Source organism: Marmota flaviventris, chromosome 12, assembly GCF_047511675.1.
Source record: "Marmota flaviventris isolate mMarFla1 chromosome 12, mMarFla1.hap1, whole genome shotgun sequence".
In the NCBI taxonomy this organism is placed as follows: domain Eukaryota; kingdom Metazoa; phylum Chordata; class Mammalia; order Rodentia; family Sciuridae; genus Marmota; species Marmota flaviventris.
Window position 1 is genome coordinate 32,046,537 of NC_092509.1, and position 24,646 is coordinate 32,071,182.

At 38.4% G+C, this 24,646-nt stretch overlaps 1 protein-coding gene and 1 non-coding gene across 2 annotated transcripts in view; one reads left to right on the forward strand and one right to left on the reverse strand.

Moving 5' to 3' along the window:
• Positions 1-24,646, forward strand: part of Pip4k2a (phosphatidylinositol-5-phosphate 4-kinase type 2 alpha) — a 158,705-nt gene that overhangs the window by 65,132 nt on the left and 68,927 nt on the right. The gene's annotated exons all lie outside the window — the stretch shown is intronic.
• LOC114087239 (small nucleolar RNA U13) lies at positions 20,512-20,614 on the reverse strand. The gene has a single exon (XR_003581774.3). It is a non-coding gene; the product is annotated as a small nucleolar RNA U13 (small nucleolar RNA).

The window sequence follows — 24,646 nt, forward strand, 5'->3', positions numbered from 1 at the left end:
TAAAATTATATTTTGTCTCCAAATCTTTCTCACAGCTCTTAGAACCATTGATTACTTTTTGGCTTGATAATTTTCCCCTAGATCTTATTAGGCTCCACATCCTTGCTCTGTGTTTCTAGAGAATATTAAACCTCATTCCCTTTCATCCACTGCAACTGCTTCTGCTCTGTTGCAGCTGCACTTCATTTCCACTTCACATTAGGGAATACAAAACCGAGCCATGTTTAAGCAACTTAGTGTCAATCACTGAGTCCAGAATCCATTTTCCCAGGCCAAGGAAAGGGTAAATAAATTGGATCTAGTAAGAAGCCTGAATATTAGGATGTGCCCATCATTGTCTCTTTCAGCAGAACTCCATGAAGAGGGCAGGCAATCCCGGAGGCTCTGCACGGGTCACTGGGTGTGTGGCCTTATTACACAACATCAGCATAATCCACTCCCCAAGTCCTTTGTGGGGCAGTGGGTCTTGGCCAGCCTGTTTTCCTGCCCCAGCTGCTGCCCTGCCAGCCAATTCTGCTGCTCCTTAGGCCCTTTCATGCTTCATTCCCATGAACAGGACTTGGCTAAGAGGTGTTCTTTCTTGGGTGCTAAAATACCTGGTGCCACCAAAGGAGCCATTGAAGGAGGGATTTTCCCAGGATGCAATTCTATCACCATTCCTCCATGATTTATGAGTTCCTAACAGGCTACGCCAAATACATTTTCTTTCAATATTCTAGAATTAATTTTAAAAATCTAGTGAGATTCATGTAAAGGATTGTGTTTTAATAAAAGTCATAATTCAAAACACTTATTTAACTCATGACTTTCAATTCTAATCAAAGCTCTGTTAATCTTTTGCTTGGGAAAACCTGATTTTTCTTTTGCTTTTTCTCTAAAAAAGGAGAAAAAAAGATGGTATACCCATTTGATTGAAATTTGATTCTTCTTAGTAAAACTGCCAGTTTTAATTAAGTTTGAAAATTGAAATACGGCTGGATATTGGATGAAAATCAGCTTAGTAATTTCCTTCACATGTTCTCCGTGTTTTAAAGCAGGGACTGTGAGTTTGTGTAGATAAATACCTTACATGACTTTAATTGTGCCTGCTTCTATGAATTAAATACAACCTTTTATTTTCGTTGCTGCTCACAAAAATTCTTTTATGCATATTGAAGGGAAGTGATCACTAAAACAGATAATTCAGATTTTTATATATTTTTTTTAGTTTTAGATGGACACAGTACATTATTTTATTTATTTATTTTTAATGTGGTGCTGAGGATCTAACCCAGTTCCTTACATTGCTAGGCAAGTGCTCTACCCCTGAGCTATAACCCCAACCCTCAGATTTTTTAATTTTTTTTAAGTACTGAGGATTAAACCCAGTGGCACTTTACCACTGAGCTACATACCCAGCCCTTTTGTTTTGAAACAGGGCCCTGCTAAGTTGTATAGGTTGGCCTCAAACTTGTGATCTTCCTGCCTGCCCTCCAGAGTCAATGGAATGACAAGTTTGTGCCACTAAGCCAGCAACAATTCATTTTTAAGCTTTGGCTACTTTCTATTAACTGTCCACTTGAATGTTTAACTTTAATTTTATTTTTAATCAACAAATAATAATTACATACTTATGTAGTACAATGTGATGCTTTGATACATGTATACTTTGTGGAATGACCAAATCAGACAAATTAGCATACCATCACCTCAAAGATTTTGTCATTTCTTCAATGTGAGAACACTTCAAATTTTTTCTTTCGACTATTTTTTATTAGTTAATTTTAGTAATACATGATGTTAGGGTTCATTCTGCATGATTACAAAAGCATGGAATATAATTTGCTCTAATTCAGTCCCCAGTACTTTCACTTTCCCTCTCTTCCTCCCTCTTGCCATTCTCTTCCCTCTACTGATCTTTCTGTTATTTATTTATAGTTTTTTTTAAATTAGTGCCTTGTGGATGTGCATAAGGTGAGATTCACTATGGTTCATTCGTATAAGTATAGGAAAATTAAGTCAGCTCTATCCCACCATTCTTCCCTTGGGAGGTCCTTCCTCCTTTGCCTTCAATCCCCTTCCTCCACTCCACTTATCATAGAAAATATTCGACCTTTGACTTCCTGGGTCTGGCTTCTTTCATGTAGCATAATGAGCTCCAGTTCCATCCATTTACCAGCAAATGCCATAATTTCCTTCTTCTATATGTCTGAGTAAAACTCCACCACATTTTCTTTATCCTATGGAGGGGCACCTACATTGGTTCCACAGCTTGACTATAATGAACTGTGCTACCAACAGTGATGTGCCCGCATCCCTATAGTATGCTTTTTTTTTTTTTTAAGATCTTTTGAATATATACTGAGAAGTATAGATACTGAGTCATAAGGTGGTCTTATTCCTATTTTTTTGAGGAATCTCCATACTGCTATCCAAAGTGGTTGCACTAATATGCAGTCCCACCAGCAATGTATGAGTGTGCTTATTCCCCACATCTTCACCAACGTTTATTTTTATTTTTTTGTATTTTTGATAACTGCCATTCTGACTAAAGTGAGATGAAATCTCAGTGTAGTTTTCATATGCATTCATATGACTTGAGATGTTTAACATTTTTTAAAATATTGTTCATTTGTAATTCTTCTTTTGAGAAGTATCTATTTGTTTGTCTTTTGCCCATTTATTAATGTGGTTACTTGGGTGTTTTTTGCAGGGGGTATTTTATGAGTTTTTTATGTATTCTGGATATTAATCCCCTGAGGAGTAGGTCGAAAAGATCTTCCATTCTATAGGCTCTCTGTTCAAGCTCTTAATTGTTTCTTTATGCCATGCAAAGCTTTTTAATTTGATACCATTCTACTTATTGATTCTTGGTTTTATTTCTTGCATTTTAGGAGTCTTGTTAAGGAAGTCAGTGTTTGCACCAATATGTTGTCATACTGGGCCTATATTTTCTTCTAGCAGCTGCAGAGTTTCTAGTCCAATTCCTAAGTCTTTTTTTAAAAAATGTTTTTTAAATTGTCAGTGGATCTTTTTTATTTATATGCGGTGCTGAGAATCGAACCTTGTGCCTCACACATTCTAGGCAAGCTCTCTACCGCTGAGCTACCCCCTCAACCCTCCTAAGTCTTTGATATACTTTGTGTTGACTTTTGTGTCAGGTTAGAGATAGGGGTTGTCTTCTGCTACATGTGATTGTCCAGTCTTCCCAGCACCTTTTTTTTTTTAAAGGCTATCTTTTCTCCAGTGTATGCTCTTGGCACCTTTGTCAAGTATTACATGATTATATCTATGTGAGTTTGTCTCTTGTCTTCTATTCCATTGGTCTTCATATCTGTTTTGGTGTCATTATCAAGCTGTTTTTGTTACTATAGCTCTTTCAGATATTTTGAAATGTACATTATAATTCATGATATTCATCTTGCTATACAATAGAATGTAAGAATTTATTCCTCATAGCTAAATAGAATTTTATATCCATTGACCAGTGTTCCCCTTTGTTTGGGGATTTTAATTAAGACAATTAGAGATATTTTATATTGTGAGAAATTGTGCTCTAATTTTAAGAAAATTTTATAGTTGGGTATTCTGTGAATTGTGCATGCTCTGTGTTCTTACCAATTTGCATTCTTGCATGTATTATCCACTTTTTCTCCTGCTCATTTGCAAATCAATTAGGACCTTAAAAAAGTTGAGAATCGGGCTGGGGTTGTAGCTCAGTGGCAAAGTGCTCACCTAGCATGTACGGGGCCCTGATAAATAAATATATAAAGATATTATGTACAACTACAACTAAAAAATAAATATTAAAAAAAATTTTTAAAAAAAGTTGAGAATGTGCATACCTTTAAAATCACTCACTCACCCACACACATACCCCTACACCTGTTAATCCTAACTCTTGAATGAAAACATGAGGAAAAATTTTTGTGTCTCTATCTTAATTAAAATATTCATATTTTAAAAATTTCCTTTAATTTCTATTAAGTATAAATAAATGCTCTTGGCGAACTCCACTGGTGTCTTCTCTGCACACTTTTTGGTTTTATCACGTGCCTAGTAAAAGTTGACAGTTACCTAAGTATCTTGTTATTCATTCTTGGCTTCCATCTAACCTGTATTTGTCCTTTTTTGGACTAATTGATAGGCCTTGAACTTTCTTTTGTTATCTCTTTTTTAAAACATTTTTTAGTCATAGATGGACACAATACCTTTATTTTATTTGTTTATTTATATGTAGTGCTGAGGATCGAACCCAGAGCCTCACACATGGGAGGCAAGCTCTCTACCACTGAGCCACAACCCCAGTCCCCTCTGTGTTATCTTTATTTGATGGATGCTCTTGTTCTTCTCCCACTTCCTGGCCACAATGTTTGATCATGAATAATTGTGTTTCCTATCAATATAATCTAACTAATTTGATTTTGCTGCCACCACTGAAGGAGTGAGCCAGTGCTACTGTCTGTGGCCTTCAGAAGACATCTTCCAGCTAAACTCCCATGGTCTTGTTAGTCAAGCACATCCCCAGGCTGGTGTTAACAAAGTAAATGTTTTTAAAATTTTTGAAATATGTGAGGATTAAAAATGAATAGTTACTACATGGGTTAATATTTTTAGTCTTTTAGAAAATCTATAATAAATATTCCGTGGCACCCTAAATTTTAAACCTCCTGCTTCATTAAATTTCAAGGACAACATATTTCTCATAAAACAAAAGCTAATAAAGTGTCTTTCAATTGAACATAGAACAATAATAGAAAAGTGGTTTCTTTCCTCCTTTTTTAAAAATTGATCCCAGTTTAATAGAGGAATAGTAAAAAGTTTTCACTCAAAATGTTTAATAAATGAAATAAAAAATGAAAGATAATAAAAAATGAAAGATAAGAATCAAGAGAAAGTAGGGGAAAAGAAGAAAGGGGGAACATAATAATTATGCTAGCTTCTTCCTGCCCCCTTTCTTTGGCTTTATACTTAGGTAGAAATACTTTGAAACATATTTTAGAGAATAAATGAAGACAGGAAATCAGGAAGAATGATTCTGTGTAGAGGGCAGGTAAAGAGTTATTGAGAAAAGCTGCAAGTTTACATCAAACTAACCAAAGAATATGACTATGTGCATGTAGGAACTTAATAAGGAGACATAAAGGAAAGATCTTTCAAAGAAAGGAGGCAGCATGGCAGTGGAGGTCATTTAATATGATGTGCTTTTAATGTTCCCAACTCTAGTTTTATATAGGATGTTTTTTAATCAAAACAGAATACTTTCTATTTTAATTTTGTTCATTCTATGCAAGTATAGTCCACCAGGAAGATGAAACCTGCTTCAAAGTGCAAATTATTATCCAAAATGCAACCCTCCTAGAGCCCCACTAGGGATCATTAGTTTAAATTCCACTGTAGGCCAAGATCCTGGGGGACTGCTCAGGAAGAGGGGTGATGGGAATAAGCTGATCAAACTGCAAAACGAAGGATTTCTAAAGGGCAGATTTTCAGAGATGGCACTCATTTCCAGATCCATTACAGAACTGTCTTCACACTTATTTTCAAATTATCCATTCAAATTTTTTTCTGCAAATTAGAAATATCTGTTTCAAAGTATACTCGTGAGACCCTTTTGGTATGCAGGTACTATACTTCTTGCAACTTTGTGTACATCAGGATTCAGTGTCAAATAAGTTCTATGGGAGTGTAAGGCTCTTTGTGCCTGAGCTAAGTTGGTGGGGATGGGTCTGAATTCTGATTTTGTCTTAGCAGTGTGATTGTCATGACCTGTTAGCAGGTGTACTTGACACTGTGTGTTCACCCCCTGGATGATTCCATCCAGCCATTAAGCCTCACTCACGGTGCAAGAAATAAAAGACCAAATGCCCGATGTGCATTATGGCAGGAGAAAGACCAGTTTTCTTGAAGATGACAGATCTATAAATAGAGTTTGTAGCAGCCTAAATCATGCAGGGTGTGTAGTTATGACTGGGCATTTTCACAGTCCAGAGTGCACCAGATTCAGTGGTAGCAGGTCCAGAATCTGTTCTTGACACCATAAGTAATTTGTTATGTTACTTTAGAAATGAGTCACTTTTTAAAATTTTATTTCTTCATTTCTTGGTCATCTCTACATTCTTTCTACTCTTAAAATCTTGACTACATATCTATAAATCATTGTGGATGAATCAATAGATGAGGCTATGACAATTTTATAGGATCCAGCTGGGAATGTTGCTTCGTGCCAAGGGGACCAGCTTAGGTTTCCAATCATGGGGCCATTTTCAATCTCTGTGGGTTTTTGAATTCCAAATCTAAAACTTGTTTTACTTTTACTCATCTTTGCCTCTCTACTTATATACACTTTACCCCTAACTTTAAATATTATTTATTGTGATATAATAAATCACCCCAAAACTTAGTGGCTTAAAATTACCCCTCTCTTGGTTGATGATGCAAGGCAATTTGACCTCAGCTTGGTGGGGCAGTTCTTGATCTCATTCACATGGCTGTGGTCACCTGGGGAATCCACAGGATGAATGATCCAGGATGGCCCCACTTACATGTCTGGTGGTCAGCTGGGACTATTGCAGAAGCAACATTTTAGAGAAGTCCAGATCTCAGGCATTGAGACTCATCTGCTGATGTCCCACTGGCCAAAGCCAGGCTCACAGGGAAGATCAGGGTCAGTGTGGGAGGCGGCTGTGGGAGGGTGTGGACACCAAGAGGCCTGACTTGTTGGGATTAATATGTAGTTGGCCACATATTTATACCCTCAACTTGTATGCTGTATGTCTGTCCTTCCAACTTAAAGTACAGGTCTATGTGCCCTGCCGTAGTTTGTAAACACCCAGAAATGAACAGGGTGACTTCCACTTAACAATATCTGTGCCCCTGTAATGAAAGAGGAGAGCATAATAAATGGCCTGTGGTAATATAAGGAGATAGTGTACTTCCCTGAGTGTGCTAGAGAGAGCCTGTTCCCTCCTGGTTCTTCTTTCGATAAAACTTAGTTTCATTCTCCTATATGGCATTGTCTTCTAGAGATTCTGGCTTTTTTTTTTTTTTTTGTACAGGGATTGAACAAAGGGGCACGTTACTGCTGAGAATACCCCCAGTTCTTTTTATTTTTATTTTGAAACAAAGTCTTTCTAAGTTGCTGCGGCTGGCCTGGAACTTGTGGTCCTCCTGCCTCAGCCTCCCTGGTCACTGGTGTTATGGGTATGTGCCACCATGTCCTGCTTCTGGCCATCTTCTTTTTCCATTCTAAATCCCTCTCTGACATCATCATTTCCTACAGCCACAGCTCTTCCAAGTTTAGGTTTGCAGATTACTTCTCTGTATTTATAGCCTCAGAATTACATTTGTAACTTCATGGTAGACATATCTGCATGGATCTGTGCACACTCCAAAATAATGCATTCTCTGTATGCCCTAAACCAACTTCTCTTCTTGCATTTCCTATTTTAGGCAATAGTTTAACTGTTCTAGTTTCAAAGGCTTGAAACCTCTCATGCATTCTGAGGCCCTGCCATCCCTTGCCTCTTCCCCCTTTATACTCGCCCTCTGTCCTGTGCCTGGCAGGTGCTCAAGACTGTACTGTGATTCCTGGCCTCCAGTCTTCATCCTTCTTCCAAATTCAGTTCCACACACTGAGCTAAACACCTCAGAGATCCTCATCCCACAATCTCCTATGATCCCCCAGTTCAAAACCTTCCATAACTCCCAAATGTCAAAGAACAGAAACCAGGTTCCTCAGCCTGACAGAGTCTGGTGAGTTTGGCCCATTGAAACCCTTTACTGTTATTTCCCTTGTTTAATGATGTGTTCTCCTATCCAAACCCAAGTCCTTTCCCTACTTCAGTATCCTGTTCCAACATCTTCTTAGTCCAACTCAATAAATAACAGTCTCTTCTTTCTCAATACTAGTAGCATTTCATGCTGTTCACATTTTTTTATTAGTAGACTTTTTTTTTTCTTTAACAGAAGTTTGGGGTTCACAGCAGAATTGAATGAAACATGCAAAGGGTTTTCACATACCCTTCTGAACACACACTCAGCCTCCTCCACCTTCGACATTCCACCCCACACCAGATAAGGATATTTCATTCATCAAACTAGAGTCACATCTTGTTATCAGAGTGCCTAGTTCACATCAAGGCTCTCTCTGTGTGGTACACTCTGTTGATTTTGACTAATGTGCTATGACATGTACCCACCATTGCAGATCACAGTAGTTTCTCTGCCCTAAAAATCCCCTGTGCTCTGCCTGATGGTGCCTCCTTCACCCAGAAGCAGCTAATCCTGCTTACGTTTGTACTCAGTTATGAGCCACCCTTGACCCCTGTCTTAATTCCCCCTTACTCCATATATCTAAAGATATGAAAATATGGATTACATCTTTAAAATCCCAATTAAAAAGCAGTAATTATCTCCTAAGGAAGGCCTGGATTTTACATAGATTTGGAATTTTGGAAGGGGACACCACCCACCAAGTTTTGAGTCTGCTTTTAGAAAGATGAAATGTGAAGGTTAAGGGAGATGATATTCAGCTTGGTGCAGGTGAATAAGTATTTGGTGAAATTAGAAATGATTTTTGCTTTGTGTAATGTTTGTATGTGTTCCCTTCTGAGTGGTTTCTCCATGATTTAAAAAGTACAGCTTCCTAAAACACTTTTCACCTCTGTTAGAGAGAGATTGGATCTTGGAAAGGAATACTCCAGCAAACCCTCCTTTAAAGCAGCCTCCTTTGATAATGTGAATAATCAACCCTTAATTGACTTTCTAAATTTGGACTTTTAAAAGATGCTATTTAATTAAAACAAATAAGCAAGCAAATGCCAAACAGGTTAGCAGGAATGTATGCAGAGCGTGGTATAATATTGCTACACAAAGCTAAACAAGAAAGGATATGGAGTTTTAAAGTTGTTTGAACAGCATTGTCAGCAAGTATCAAAATGTTCCCCTCAAACTGCAACCACTACAGGAAATGAACTTGAAAAGTAAACAAGATGCAGTATAGGAAAGGAAGGTGACACACCAGAGACAAGCATAGTTTCTTAGAACCAAAGGTATGCTGCATGGTAATTTAGATTTGCTAATGGTGAGGAAGGGCAATGGCTAATGCCAATTCTGGAACATTTTGGTGGAGCCTGCTTCTCCCTAACCCCTTTGGCTAAGCTTTTGGTCTGTGCTGTCATCCGTGGACATACTACAGGTGCCCTGGGCAGCCCTCACTCATCTGCAGGGCCTCTCTTCTGTGGATCATCAGCTGCAACTTTCTCAGTTTAGTCACACTCATAACAACTAAGTCAACTAATCTCATTTTGTTTCAGTCCCATTTTGTTTTCAACAAACATCAGGAAAAATATGTTAAGTGTCTACTCCAGAGCAGCATCCTGGGAACATTGATGACAGTGCTGGTAAGAATTGCTCAGCATGTGCCAGGCTCTTTTGCAGACTCAGTTGCTCCTTACAGCAGCCCCAGGCATGTGAGCCAGAGACATCGAGCTCCTGAGGCTCCATGTGAGAGGCTTAGAAAGACTCATACCAGCTTTTCTACACGTGGACTCTTGCTGCCTGGTCTTTCATTTGTTTGAACCCAGTTGCTGCCATACTGGGGCAAAGTAGTACTGCCCGTTGGTAGGAAGTGTGTTTAGAGTATATTATGAATAGCTTTCAAGGGTGGCATTAAACAATGACAGTCCTGTTGAGAAGGACTTGGCACCCCCAAGTCTCTGACACCTCCCTGCATGCTGGGTTTTGATCCCTGTGTCCCTTTTCCCCTGAGCATCACCTGGCAGTTTCTCCCTGCTCGAGGATGAACTCTGCACCTTTTGCTCCCTACACTGAAGAGCATCCCAAAGCACCCACCTGTCCTGAATGACAAGGATAAGGTTAGTTCCTCTCTCTCTCTCCCACCCCCCTACTATCAGCTAGGGCAAAGTTTGTTTGTTTGTTTGTTTTTGTTTTGTTTTGTTTTGCATGAGGCAATTTTTACTGTGAGTGGGTAAAATGAGAAGAGCAGGAAGTTGTACAAACACGAAGTGGGTGAGTGTGTTTTACATGGACGCTTGTGTTTGTTTTGAGTTTCTCTCTACTCCCTAAGTAGTCCCCCAGCCCTACTTCTTTAAGTAGTTGAGAGCGTTTTTTTATTTGTTTTGTTTTTGTTCTTTTTATTTGTTTATGTGAATATAAATCAGAAGGCTGTTGAAAGCCATGGCTGAGAGCCCAGGTTCTGGAGCTGCAGTGGCAGATCTAGAACCCAGGACACCACCCAGAGGGCTTCATGACTCTGATCTGGCCACTTAGCCACTTGTAGCCCAGTTTCCTTATCTATAAAGGGGAGGGGTGTGTAATCGCTGTGCCCAGTTCACAGGGCTGCTAAGATGATTTTATGAGACACTATAAAGCAGTTAGCAAATATGTAATAAGCCCTGAATAAATGTTAGCTCTGGTGTTGTGTTGTTATTGTCAGTTTTTAGAAGTGATCAATTTTCAGATGAAAAAGTGATGCACAAATAGAATACAAAACAAAGTATAAGACTGAACTACTTTCTGAAAGTCAAGTTTATGTTTTTCTCCTCCTTGATGGGAAATTACGTATAAAACTTGACGATGTGACAGAATCCAGAATGTTTTATGTCCTGTTCCCCTGCCTTTGTTTCCATAATTTTTATTTTAAAATAAATGTTAGGAATTCATTTATTTATTCATTCAAAGATGAGCTAGGCACTGATCTAGGTGCCTGGAATGGGTGTGTTTTACCCCTGAGTTACATGTTTCCTGCTCATGGAATAGGGCAAATGATATTGCTCATCCCAGTGGGACATGGGAGAAATATTCCAATATGTAAGATGAACTGTGTAGGTGAAAACTGCAAATTGAGCTAAGACCAAGCTGTTTACTTGTGTAAGCACAGTGCAGTTTACTAGGGAGAGAAACGGCGGTACGTGTACTATAGTAAAAGTACCACTTCAGTGTTCTTACTTTTCATTTTGAAATAATTTCAAACATACAAAAATGTTGCAAAAAATAATATGAAGAGCACCCGCATCCCCGCCATCCAGATGCTCACATCACATATAACCAGCAGTACTTCGTTATGGTGGTGTCCACTTCCTGCACTCTGAAGTTAATTGTCTTTCCCACTATTCTGAAGTGTTGTGAGGAGTTACTTGGAGATTATGTGAATGTCCTATTTCTCATGCTGTGGGTCACCAATTTTAGTGTGCATTGTTAACTGTTGTTAACCAGCAACAGTTATTACTGTAGTATTTACATATAATGGTTTTTAATTTTCATCAATTTGTCTACATTTATTAGTTGGAATTCTATAAGGAAGAGCTTGCCTTTCTTCCCCATTTAATCACCTATAGTTTTAAAAATCAGCATGTACTTCAGATCAGAATTTGGGGATACAGAAAAAGTTAGATAGACTAAATTTCAAAAGATAAGCTCCCATGAGCCACTGCAATGCAGGAAATGCCCATGAGCCTTTGAAATGCAAAATAAGCACTCCCCCCACCCCCCCCACACACACCCACACCCACACCCACCCCTCCCCTGAAAGCCTTGGCCCATGACCTTGCCTGCAAAAAGTAACCAGAGGGCAATACACAAACAAGCCCAGGGAAAACTGGCACAGGACGGTAACTCCATCTCACTCTAGTTTAGCCCCTAGCAACTGTCCCTCTGTAAGTATGAACACCCTACCCAAAGAGGTTGCCGTCTCTCCTTCTGGAGATGGCCCACATTCTCCCTTGCATGTCTATCTGCTTTCTTAAATAAGTGTGTCTCTCTAACTGCTATGTGCTGAAATTCTTTTCTGTCACATAAGCCAATGACCCCTTTTGTCAGGTTTCTCCTCTCTGGGAACTCCTCCGGTGACAAACTCATTTCTGCAGTATTAGTCTTCTTGGGCTGTCATAACAAAATGCCATAAACTGGGTGACTCAAACCACAGGTATTTATTGTCTCGTGGTCCTGGGGTCTGGAAAGCCCAAGATTCTGATGAGGCCTCTCTCCCTGGCTTGTAGATGGCCACCTCTGGCTGTATGCTCACATAACCTTTCATGTGGCTGTGTCCTTACATAGGTTTGCAGGGGTGGAGGTAAAGGGGACAGTGAGCTCTCTGGTGTCTCTTCCTCTTAAGGATGCTGGGCCCCAACTCTGATGTCCTCATTTAACCTCAAACCTCCTAAAAGTTCCATCCCCAAATAAAGGCACATTGGCAGTTAGGGTTTCTACAATATGAATTTGAGGGGGCACAAACATTAAGGCCAGAACAGTCACAACCCATTATTATTATTTACTTTTAGAAATTATTTAGAAGAGGGAATCTTTGTGAAGCATAGAGTCTGTTTATTGACTTACGGTGCGTTGGTGTACTGTGGCCATACTGTGCTGCTTTCTGGGCAGTGTGCGCGACTTGATCCCAATGTGTGAGGCTGTTGTTGCAGTTCTTTCCCACCTTCCTCACCCCCCATTTCCACATTACTATCCATTAGCATTTACTCTTGTAGGAAGAAAAAGAGAGTTGGTGTATCCAAACTTAGGCGCCTGAGTTTGCTGGCTTAATTGGGATGGAGGGCAATGAAAAGTGAAAAGACTCAGACCCCAGCTACTTTGTAGTCATACCTCAAATTTGCATATTCTTTCTGAGCTTTAGGTGGGTGTGGGGTTCCTGAAACCAAGACTTACAAAACATGAGGGTCTTTTTTTGTTTTTGTTTTTTTCTTATTCTCTGTGGCTCATTCTAGTGTTTTGCTGATAATCATATATTTGCTAATGTCCCAAAACAGAACAGTAGGGTCATTGCTGTAAAGCTAACAAACACAACAGTTCTAGAAGCTGCTGAGTTGGTGGATTCACATCGACAAGGGGAAGCAGTTTTTGTTGCCAAATCTCCATTGCATATGTTATAAGGATCATTTCTGTCCAGTCATATTTTAACAGCCATTCAATAATTCTGTATCTTAATATCTAACTATTTAAACACATTCTAACTATCTACAAAGTAGGGCATTTTAAACAATCATTATAACATCTATAGTATATAATAAACACAATCCAGACTCTCCATCTCAGTGTTCTGTGCCCTAAGGTCAGAGCAAAGAGTATAAACCACAGGGAGAAACTTATTGTGATCATTAGAGGTAGTGTAAGTCATTGTTGGAATTAAAAATTGGGTAGAGGGGGGCTGGGGATATGGCTCGAGCAGTAGCAAGCTCGCCTGGCATGCGTGCAGCCCGGGTTCGATCCTCAGCACCACATACAAACAAAGATGTGTCCACCGAAAACTTAAAAATAAATAAATAAATAAACATTAAAAAAAATTGGGTAGAGGAAGTGGCATGGTAACACTGACAACTTCATATCAAACAAGATGACAGTTGGAAATATGTCCTTATAGACACAGGTTTGTAGCCAGGTGGAGCCCGCTGACCACACACACAGAGTATCAAGTAGATAATGCAAGTTGTGTTGTCAGCCACTAATATAACATCTCTTTGTTTTTTTCCATTAGCTAGTGAAGTTTACATATCATTTGTTAATCTATTTTGAAGGAAAAAAAAAAAAAAACTTTTAGAAAGGAAGGCTCCCTGCCCCCTACCCTCTGCCTCCTTTAGAATTGAACACATTTATTGTCATAAATAACTATGGACTCTGTTGTCCTTGACTACTTCGAATTAGGAAGTATATTCCTCCTAGAGTATTCAAAAAGAAGAACACTAGGGAGACTGAAGTTAACTGTATCATCAAATTTGGAAATGACATTTCCTAAAGCTCTGATAAGGTTATACCTAGCTCAGTCAAAGTAGTAAACCTCTTGAAATTTAATTTTGGGTAGTTTAGTTTTTGTATTTTAAATTTATCTCCAAGTATTATTTAAAAGTCACTCGGTTTTTGAAATATAATAGAGAATTTGTGTTTTTATAAATGGATAACCTGATTTTATAATTGACTCAGTGGAGAGATTGCTTTCCTCAAAATAAAAAATGTTATCGTCTTCTAGCATCCTACACCAGTCGGGGTATAACTGCAGTTGTTTTAGAATAACTGTAGGTCCAGGGACCTGTTTATGCATCCACATTTTTGAAGAATGCAAGTAGTTAATTTAACCAGATGTAAGTAAAATAGTAAATAAAACATACTGTTAATTGCTGTTGTCTTTTTCAAGATTTCAATAGTCTATGTTTAGAGTTTGCTAAATTTAAAGGTACTTGTATATCAAGGCTGAACACATCCTTCAGCATTATTAACCCAAGTTCTGGTAAGTGTTCTGCTTTGTTTGATCAGCTGTCAACAGACTGTATGGCAGTAAGAGAGGAAGTTGTCTGTTGTTTTGATTAATGTTTGATTAATAATTTAATATGGAGAACTACTGTTTCCTTAGTATACAGTAACTTTTTAAAGCATTTATCATTTTTCTATGAATTCCCAGACCTGCAGATGGTGACAAAGGTTTATAATATTAAAAAGATCATCCCATTAATGGCCGTGAATATCTTTTTAAATTAAAAATACTATATAAATGTATAATAATAAACCTTCCCCGAGAATTACTATGCTGATAGAATTAGTGTTTGATAAATACTTTATTTCATTTATTTTATGCAACTAAAATAATTTTTATAAGTTGTCTTGCATTTAAGCAGAACAAACTCTACATACTGGGGAAATAGGAATTTAATCATTGACATTGTAGTTTTTGGTTTTCTGAGAGATCAATATGAGTATCCAGGTTGATCTTTGCTAGATGTAATAGTAAAGTCACTTTTGTAGTTTATAAGTGAAAGAAGTAATTAAAATTTTTTTCAGCAACTCTTTTTTGTAGTTTGTCCCTGGAGATGAGCAGGAACATAGAAAGATGAATAGATCTGTCCCCACCTTCAGAGAAAAAAGACATCTGTAGGCCCACTTTTCTCTCATTATGAAAAATTTTGCTTTATCCTGCTGTTACAGCTAATGATGCTTCTATTCTTGCATTTTCCTTAGACTATCTTTACATGAGAAAACATTACAATCCTCAAATAATTGCTGTCACTAAATATCATGGGAATTCTTAAATTCACACAGGCAAAACTATCGTTTAGTTAGATGGCAGCAAAGAAAAGTGTCATTTGTCGCGTGTCAAGGCAGGTTTTACAAAGCCACAGTGAGAGGCTTTCCTTATCTTTCTTTACATATTAGATTTCTGGTTTAACAAATGCAAGTTTATTTCAAGCATTAGATTTCACATCCTTGATGAGCAGGGAAAGTTGATGCTGTCACCTTTGGTTGCCTGGAGTTTAGGTAAAAGAGACAGGCATTCATGGGAAACCTTTAAGGAAACAAAGGCACTGTTAAGATCTGCACATTTACCTCAGAACCTTGGAAAGACCACTTAGGGCAGTTGTGTGTTGTTCCTAGGAATTTATCTGTAATGTTGGATTGCAAATGTTGGAATTGGGTTAATTGATGGAAATGAGCAGCCTGCTGTGATTCAGAAAAAGTTCCAAAAGGTAGTTGAAATATCATGACAAAAGGAAAACTAGGGTATTTTGTACCAGCTAAGAGTATGGTTCAAACTTTTAGAGGTTCCCGAATTTAAAATCTAATGAGAACTGCCTGTATGTGTTCATAGTATATGGAGAATGAAAAATTATGTCCGTTGATCTAATTAAGAATTAGGATTCTCTGTCTTCCAGATCTCTGGTTTATTTTGCTCATCTATTTTTATAGTTGATAGAGTACATAGAATGGTGTGGGAGGAGGTGGGGAGAAGAGAGAATTATTTATGCAACCTCATGAGATGGCAAGTGCTCTTTTTCCTAAAATAATGAATACAAACAGAAGCATTTTTGTTCTTTTGACAGTTTGAGAACAGGAGTATTTGTGGATAAGAGCTATATGTTAATTGCCATGACATGTTTTTGAAAATTAATTAATCATGAAACTGTGACAGTTATTTTTTAACCAGATTAAAAAATGTTATTATTTGTAAAGCACTTAAATACGTAATTTGTGAATATACTTGCATCTAAATAAAGGGTTCAGCCAGGTATGGCGGTGCTCACCTGTAATCCCAGCAACTCCAGAGGATTACAGTTCGAGGTCAGCTTTAGCAATTTATCAAGCCATTTTTGTTTTGAAAACAAAACAAACAAAAAAGGGCTAAGGATGTGGCTTAGTGAATAAGCACTCCTGGGTTCAAATTCTAGTACAAAATAAACAAACAGTTACAGATATTCTTTTTCCAGCTGGGTCTGGTGGCATTCGCCTATAATTCTAGTGACTAGGGAGGCTGAGTCAGGAGGATCACAAGTTAAGGCCAGCCTAGGCAACTTGGCAAGATCTTGTCTCAAAATAAATAATAAAAAGTTCTGGGAATGTAGCTCAGTATAAAGCAATCCTGTGTTCAATCCCCAGTACCAACAAAAAACAAACAACAAAAAAACCAATTTCCAATCATGAAAAAGAAATTGATGAAGCTAATGATTTTTTTAAAACCATATCCCTGAACTTTGCATTAAAACATGAAATAAATTTGTATGCTAAGAAGAAGTGGTGTTCTACAGTTCAGTGTGATGAGATAAGGGGTAGGTATGCTAAAACCTAAGCTGAAAAGTCTTATAACAATTTGCTGAACAGGGTAGTTTATCCTCAATTTTCAGAAACATTTTCAGTGACAAAAGAAAATTATATAAGAAATGTAGTCTGGCGTGCCTTATAAACAATATCCTTTTATTCTGAATACAATAGCTTTGGAATATTGTTTGCTAAACAATTATTTCTTTTTTAGACAAAGCTTGGGTTGCCTCTTGGCTTGCTTTCTTTCAATGCATTTACTCATGCTTAAAATAGTCTTTGGGGCTAAAGAATGTAACTCACCAGGGAAATATGACTAATACAGCATATCGGATAGGAAAGCTCTAAACTCAGAAGTTTTTGTTTTGTTTTGTTTTTCCCCAAGAAGCAACTGGTGATTTTTTTTTTTATTTTCAAGTGAACAGTATTAGTTTCCTTTGGAAATGGCTAATTTATACTTCATTTAGTTTTACGGATCACCTATTCCGTTCAGGACCAGTGGACTCCTTGTTAAATAAGTAAATGACTACCACTTTTTGTTAAAACGTAGGCCTCAATGTCCATTGAAGAACTGGACATTTATAATCAACAAAATTAATCGAGACAGAGATCTTACAACCCTAACGAAAATTAGCTCAGAATGGATCACATGCCTAAATGTAAAACACAGACCTATAAAACTCTTGGTCATTGACTTTTTAGATTCAGAAGTTTCTGAACAGAGTGTGTTTTAGAAATTGAGGAAGGATAAATTATAATAGAAAATTGAAATTTAGATACTGAAAGTATTAATCCCTGCAATTATTTAATATCTATTTTAGGTGTTTTGTTTTGGTGTACCACTGAGCTACACACCTCCTTTCCCAACTCCTTGATATTGGGATTTGGGGGGGTTTTGGTTTTGTTTGTTTGTTTTTGGTGCTAGGGATTGAACCCACAAGTGCTTTACAACTGAGTTTTTTCTCCTGCCCTTTTTAATTTTTTTTAGTTTAAGTTGCTAATGGTTTCACAAAATTGCAGAAACTGGCCTCAAACTTGGGATTCTCCTGCCTCAACCTCTGGAATCACTGGTAATACAGGCATGTGCCACTGTGTCTAGCCTGGTATCAATTTATATCCCAAACTGTCAAAAAGTTTTTGCAAACTCATCAAATGCATCCTTCCACAAGCCCACTGAAGGAGACTTAGCTGTTCCTTCGCTTCCTTGAAAAATATCATGGAAACATTCACAGAGGAAACTCTATACGGCACCTGCTTGAGGACTCTAAGGTCCACGTAGAAAGGGCCCTAGGGTCCAGTGTTGGACTCCAGATTTCTTTGTGGATGTGAGGTGGGTGGAAGTATGGGGCTTATCCGAAGGGAATCCATTTGTACATTTTCTTCTCATGACCTGAGAAAGCCATTTATTCTCTCTCTGCTGAGAGAGAGTAACTTCACTTTGTGTCTCTGTTTAGTGAGAGTAATATTACTTCAGTGTTATAAGGGGGAAAAACCATGTCTATGTGAAAGTTTTTGAGCCATCTTTTAAATGGTGATGCTGCGATGACTGAGTGTGGACGGTCAACAGGAGCATGAGGGGATCACTTTCTTTCTCCGAGGTACTTCCTCAGCACCCAGAGGAGGAAAGCATTGTATCAGGAATACCTAGGGAGTTTTCAAATTCCCCAAGCCCCACAGCCAAATATCCTATTCCCAGCCCAGGGGTATAGATGGGTAATAATATCTGTATTGTGGAGACTCTTCCTAGAACAATAGACTCCAAGTTGTTTTTGTTTTTTGGTTTTTTTTATCACCTACATAGCTGTGTGTATGTGAAAGCTGAGCATAGTGACATGCATGTGAGTTATATATTTTATTCATGGATAAATATTAATGTTGTATTCATTTTACAGCATATAAAATCTAAAAAAGCCAGGTGACATTTTTAAAATATTTTCAACACTATAAAAATTCTCTCGCTCTTAAGATTAATTTTTAGTGAGAACAACGTAATTTTTGATATTTTAGAAAATTTTTTTTAATATTCATTTTTAAAGCCTCGCTCTAAGTTTTGCACATTTTAAAAAAAAATTTTTAGTTATACATGGACACAATGTCTTCATTTTGTTTATTTATTTTTATACGGTGCTGAAGACTGAACCCAGTTCCTCACATGTGCAAGGCAAGTGCTCTGCCAATGAACCATCACCCCAGCCCAAGTTTTGCACATTTTTTATTCTCGGTTTTAAGGCTCTGATTGTTGAAAAATATACCTCACAAAGATTTGTAAATACGAAAGGAAGAATAGTATCACTGGCCACATGTAGGAAATCAGCATACTATTCTCGAACCATCCCCCTGGCTTTATGAAAGTTTTAGTTCACTTTCAGATGGCAAAATTTTATTTTTCCTGAAAACTTCAAAGGATTCTGGAAGATGTTTGCATTTTTAAACCTTTAACAAAGTATTCAAAACCCATTAACAAATGGATTGAAACTCTCTGGCCATGTTTCTAACTGGGTTGAACACTTGTTTTTGAGTGTGCTGATGTGAGTTCTCATAAGTGACCCAGTCATATTGTTTTGGCAACCAGATCACACAAGTGGAAACATTTCCAAATATCTGTTTTTTGACCACTGTTTTCAAAGCTTTGGATTCTCTTAAAAAGCAGTTACTTTCTTACTTTGTTTAATTCTCACCTTTGACTCTGAAAGGAAGCTTAGGTGTTTATTTTTTTGCTGCTAGGTAGCATAGTGCCGAATGGCACCTCTGACCCCTGCCAAGATTCACCAATTTGTAAAGGAAAAGCGCATGACTCATCTTTTAAATTAAACCACTTTTTAAAGGACTTGTGCTCTGTCTGCTTTCCTCTCAACCACACAGTCATTCTTAAAAGATAGCAAGTAATTTAGCAAATGCCAAAGCAAAGTTAGATTCATCTTTATTCTGATGCAGCTATAAAGTAAACTTCCTGTGCTGTGTAACTCATTCTCTTCTTGAATCTTGAAATATTGACCAGTGTTTTCTGTGCATCTGCCAATGAATATTTGCTGACAAAGGAATTCATGTGAATATGATTTCATGTTTTTTGTGCACCTTCAGCCATCTTGACCTCGGTAGGAATAACAAGTCTTTCATTAGTGGCATATGGGTTTTTGTTTGTTTGTTTATTTGTTTTTTGTTAGAGGGCATTTTGCTATTAATGAATCTAGCAAGAAGTTCCTGTCCTGTACATTAATCATAAAATTAATACAATTTTGTGAAGCACTAAATTTGATAGTTTAGTAATGCACAAGGTTGGTCATTATGTTTGTCTTCAGGCCTTGAGTGATGAGATTTTGGATGACTTTCCCATTTCAACAGTTTCTGGCCTTCCTCAGCTAATACCTCGAGGCATAGTATACACTTGGGGACAGTTTATCAGTAATAAAAATGGATGGAAGCCCATGTTTTAAAATAAGTCTTCCTATTTATTTCAACTGGTTTTGAACAATTCTTGTCCTATCTTATGACACCTTCCCCTCATAGTTAAACTGATGGAAAGAACGCACAGGGGAGGGGAGAGGGGAGAGGGGAAAGGGGGAGGGGTCAACTCTGCCTTGGCTCTGGAAGGTCTTTGTTAACTGCTGCTTGTTTATAGTAGTAACTTCAGACTGTGGTTTCTTTGCAGGCATCCTTTTAAGCACTTGTTTGTTTTGTGAGGGTTAATTATAACTTAGTTCAAACCAGATGGTCTGATCTGTGAATCCACTTAACTGGGCACATTTAAACCTCAGTCATTTGCAGTATGTTGGACAATAACAGTGCACAGGACATGGGAAAGGCCCAGCATGTCCCCTGCCAACCCCTCCAAGTTATGGGATTCCTACCATTTCCTTAGGATTCCTCCCTTGTAGGAGGCAGCTCATGATTGTTTCACATAGGGACTACTGAGGGCATATGTCAAACTGTCTAATCAGTTTTATAAAGATTATTCTTTTGTTTTTTAAATTTTTTTAACATCAGACAGGTATGTGCCAAAACTTGAAAACAAGGTTTAGAGAAGGCATATCGCACACAACATTGCAAACACCCAATCATCATGCTTATGAGCCAGGAAAATCTAAAGGTTATTCTTTTTTCTTTTTTTTTTTTAATCATAGATGAATACAATACCTTTATTTTATTTATTTTTGTGCAGTGCTGAGTATAGAACCCAGTGCCTCACATGTATGAGGCAACAAACAGAGCCCCAGCCCCAGCCCCCTAAAGATTATTCTTTTAGATTCAAAATAAATATAAATGGAAATTGTACTGTCTCCTCCCAGAGAGCATGCACCCTAGCTGGAGCTCTGCCTTAGAGGTAGCTTGTGCCCTTGCCTCACATACTCCTTGGGTGTTTTGGTTTTTCTGTCCACCATTATTATGAAAATAACAATCAATATAGAATTTAAAAGTACAGAAGTACCCAATTGAAGGTGAGCTTCAACTCCACCTCAGATTCTCAAACCCACTTCTCCAGCTCTGTCTGTGCTTTCTGTAAGTTGCATGGACAAATATATGAATGTGTAACCTCTGTAAGTAAGTAGATAGATAGGTAGGGGATCTGGGAGGGTAGCTCAGTGATAGGACACGTACTTAGCACATGCTTCAATCTTCAGTGCCAAAAGAAAAAAAAAAAAGAAAAGATGGAAAGCAAATTAAACACATCTATATCTTGTTTTTTCACTTTACACTCTTTCTTTGAGCACTTTTCATTTTAGTTCACACAAACATATAATTATTTGCCCTGGTGTTTACTGCTGTATCTCGAACTGATGTGCGTGTGCCCAGGCTGAAGATGCAGTTATTGCAGCAGAGAGCAGTGGCTGGAGGCTCAGGTCCCAGGGGTTAGCGTGTAGATTTCATATATTCCTGTGCTCAGCTGGTGCTCCACCCAGCCTGCTCTGTGCCTGACCTCTCCAAACCTGAAGTCTCTTGGGTCTGGGTCTCAAGAAATCAACACCCTGTCTTCCGTGGAAGGGCTGGGGTGGTTGACCACAGGCACTGCCATGGTCTGTGCCCTACCTAGACTCCAGCTGGGGAGACTGCTGAAGTCGGCAGTGTGCCAGCCAACCAGGCACATCCATCGGAAGTGCCTCTGTGAGAGCCAGGCATCAAGTGGCCACTGCATGGAGCTGGCAGCTTCCTCTCCTCTCTTATCAGTTAGAAATCCTCTACTTAGTTTCTGCCTTTTAAAAATTATTGAAATTTCTCCTCTTCTGCTGTCTGCTCTGTAGTTGTTCTTGCCATGGTTGTGTGTGTCTTTTTTTTCCCCCTTTGTTTTGTTTTGTCTTGTTTTCCGTCTCTAACTTCCTCTTGTCATTTTAGCATGGTTTCTGGAAGGGAAAGAGATAAAAATGCATGGTCAATTCATCACTTAAAACAGGAATCCGGGAAGGCTGCATAAACGACATAATGGTAACCTTCCTCACATTGTTCTCTTAGAACAGATCTTAGGCAGTGAAACTGGCTGCTCTTCTGTTCTGTGCTCATTGTGTGTGTGTGTGTGTGTGTGTGTGTGTGATTGGGGTGTGGGGACAATGTCTAGCTCTGACTGAATCAGGAATTCAGTGTTTCCCTTCTGGAACCTTAATATAGGTTCTGACTATGAAGTCTGCTGAAGAAATCCTTGTTTTAAAAATGAAGAACTGTGCACCTCTGTCCCTTCTCCACTGTCTTGCAGGTCTTATTAATGATGTATGAAAGTGATTGGTTTCTAAAGGCATGGCTATCTTCCATCACTTACTTTTTTGAGCAGATGCGGCTCTCTGGGGCACCAGGGTGGAAGGGGACAACTGTGTGACATGCTAAACTCTACCTCATCTTCAGCACGACCAGCCAGACACCACTCCCAGAGGGCTCTGAGAGTTGGTGGCCCCCATCAGAATTGCTGGGGGCCCTGCATCTTCCATTTGTATCTGAGAAACTTCCTCCTTGGGCCAGGAGCTGGCGTCTAGTGGTGGCTGAAACCCTAGAATGAGTAAAGTCATCCAGGCAGAGGCTATAGGGAGTGGTAGGAACTGTGCCCAAGTAGGGGGTGCACGCTGCAGCCGCTCAGCAACAGATGAGTAATGCCAGGCTCCGTGCCAGCTCATCCCTGTCCATTTTTAAAAGCCAGAAATCCAAATTTGTATGTAAATTTTCTCAAGTCTGAATTGTGGCAATTAATTCATGCATTTTCTAAATCACTGTCTGGGCCAAACAGCACATCACCTGAGATTTCTTCTCAAACCCATTTTTAAAAATATAAAGTGAGATCAGGAGAGCCAGGGCTTGTTGCTCGAGGTCAGGCAGTGAACAAGTGGTAGGACCAGCACCCAGTCACAGTCTCCTGATTCTAAGCCTGGGGTCCTTTAGAATAGATCATATTGTAAGTGCTTGTTTTCATTGGCAAAGTCTTTTCTGGATATTTTTAAAATCTAATATTACCTCCATAATAGCTCATACATTTTTGGCCTTAGTTCAGTTAGTTTCATGTCAGGTTCTGTGGTTTATGTGAGGTGAAATTTTAATATGACTCCATTCTTTGGATGAGGTCGGCAGTGTGCCAGCCAACCAGGCACATCCTTGGGAAGTGTTTGATCAAGTTTGAAGATACCATGTTGGCGGATGATAGAGTTTGTATCTCTATTATAAATTAAAGTAAGATTTGAAGCCAGAGTTTAAATTTGCAATGTAAGTTATAATAGACATTTTAATTTTAGTTAAGTAGCCACTAATCAAAAGACTGACTTAGGGTTGGGGATGTAGCTCAGTTGGTAGAGTGCCCTGTCTCACATGTGCAAGGCCTGGGTTCAGTCCCTAGCCACACACACACACACACACACATACACACACACACAAAAGCAACAACAACAACAAAAAAATGACTTAATGATTCTTGCTCAACAGAAAAACAAACAAAAAAAATTCCTTACGTGGATTAATTTAGATTAAGGAGTTTACAGGTAACCGGAAGGGCAGACCTGTGGTTACATTCACATCTCGGCTTAGCTTTGCTGTCAGGACAATTTTATTTGGCTTATCAAAATAAAGCATTTATTTTCTGCATGTTGGAAGGTAGCTCACATTTCAGAAGAAGGTTTTAATTAAAATGTACTTGATCTTTATTCAGTCTTATCTGCAAACACAAAGACATTAACTTTTCCAAAAAGATCTTAGAAAATGAATATTGATGAAGCAGCTGTAGAAAGTTGACCTCCTGCCCTAAGACAAATAAAAGTACATTTCACAAACATTTTCAGCCGCCTGTTTTTTTCCCTGCCTCTATAATTGACTCTAATTTTCTCTCTCTGAAACCTCAGAACTTTCAAATTGCTACTCAACTTGCAGTGTAAGTTATAATAGGAGCCACTCCATTCCAAGTATGGGCTACATGCTTGAGTCATACTGAGAATTCATCTTTAAAGTTCTTAATTATTTGAACCCATATTCATTACAACATTATAAAAATTATTTCCAAATGATGCTCAAGTCAGTGGAGTTCTTTTTCCCTAATATAGAATTTGAAGTTACTAATAGTTTTCAAATAAAAAGAAAAAAAAAACTCTGATAAAAAAAATTTTAGGTAGTTTTATCTATCACCAAACTTACTAAGAAAAAATTAGTAGAAAAATGTAAAGGAATATTATGCTCTTTCTTTTCTTCTCTCTCCTTCATACTTTCTTCAGGAGATGGGATCTCTCTGTTGCCCAGGTTAGTCTCCAACTCCCTGGCTCAAGCTGGCAAAAAGGATGGTCTTTGTTCTAAAGATGTTCTCATTGTTACCACTTCACATCAGAAACATGAACTTTGGTACACACCTAGTGGTGATATCCACATTTGAGAGAGAGAGAGAGAGAGATTTTCTTCTGTCTACTCCCAGGTTTTGGGAGGAGTGGTCATAGTTGTCACACCTAAGGAGACTAATTCTGTGTCAACCAGGCAGCCTGGCTAATTGCTGTTTACAATTATAAGCTATTACATTTCTTCTCTGTCCTCATCAGGCCTCCCTCCCCCCAGGAATAGTGAGTGGAGAGGCCTCTGAAGAAGAGTATGGCAAGAGAGTGTACAATCCTGATGGCTTTTCTAAGTCAAACTGTGGAAAATATTTTCTTAGAAATGGGGCTGAAGT